At 43.2% G+C, this 1,248-nt stretch overlaps 1 non-coding gene across 1 annotated transcript; it reads right to left on the reverse strand.

Annotated features, from left to right (window-relative positions):
* Positions 1–367: 367 nt before the first annotated feature.
* Positions 368–474, reverse strand: LOC112773479 (small nucleolar RNA R71). Its single transcript, XR_003188026.1, has one exon. It is a non-coding gene; the product is annotated as a small nucleolar RNA R71 (small nucleolar RNA).
* Positions 475–1,248: the final 774 nt, after the last annotated feature.

Consider the following 1,248-nt stretch of genomic DNA (forward strand, 5'->3'; position numbering starts at 1 on the left):
AAGAGTTTTAGGCTCTTACATCAATCCAAACCCAGGAAACTGTGGAAGTAGCATTCAAAAGCCGACCATCCATGCCAATAATTTTGAACTAAAATCGCAGCTCATCACCCTTGTTCAGAACAACTGTTCATTCGGAGGAGGAGTCCAAGAAGACCCCAATCAATATCTAACCACCTTCTTGAGGATATGTGACACGGTGAAGTCTAATGGTGTTTATCCTGACGCCTATAGACTGCTCTTATTTCCATTCTCACTCAAGGATAAGGCAGCCAAGTGGCTGGAGTCTTTTCCGAAGGAGAGTTTTACAACTTGGGAAGATGTGGTGAACAAATTTTTAGCCAGATTCTATCATCCCCAAAGAATAAACAGGCTGAGAGCTGAGGTCCAAATTTTCAGGCAACAAGATGGTGAAACTCTATATGAAGCATGGGAGAGGTTTAAGGACCTGACAAGGAGGTGTCCACCAGATATGTTCAATGAATGGGTGCAGCTACACATTTTCTATGAAGGCCTTTCTTATGAATCAAAGAAAGCAGTAGACCACTCATCCGGGGGATCTCTGAACAAGAAGAAGACCATTGAGAAGACCATAGATGTCATTGAAACTGTAGCAGAAAATGACTATTTCTATGCTTCTGAAAGAGGGAACACTAGAGGAGTGATAGAGCTAAACAATGTAGATGCTCTGCTGGCCCAAAATAAGCTCATTACCAAGCAGCTGGCTGACCTCACCAAGAAGATGGAGAGGAACCAAGTAGCAGCAATCACCACTTCATCAGCAACCCAAGAAGGACTGAATGAAGAAGCAGAGGGTAGTCAAGAGCAAGCCAACTACATTGGGAATTCATCTAGGCAAAACCATGATCCATACTCCAAGACCTATAACCCTGGATGGAGGAATCACCCAAACTTTGGGTGGGGGAATCAACAAGATCAAGGCCAAGATCAGAGACGTCACAACCCCAACAACAATGCAGCTCACCAACAATTCACACAGAGAACATATCAACACAACCATAACAACATCTCTCCACATCTATATCAAAACCAAAATAACACTCCTCATCCTTCCACTTCTAATCCCAATCACCCATCATTTGATGACAGACTCTCAAGGATTGAGAATCTACTTAAAGGCATAGGCAAAGAGATTCAAGACAACAAGGCGTTCAAGGAGGAAGTGCGAGAAAATTTTAAGAACCAGGGAGACACCATCAAGAGGTTGGAATCTCAAGTAGGGTATCTCTC

This window comes from Arachis hypogaea, chromosome 18 (genome assembly GCF_003086295.3).
Source record: "Arachis hypogaea cultivar Tifrunner chromosome 18, arahy.Tifrunner.gnm2.J5K5, whole genome shotgun sequence".
NCBI lineage: Eukaryota > Viridiplantae > Streptophyta > Magnoliopsida > Fabales > Fabaceae > Arachis > Arachis hypogaea.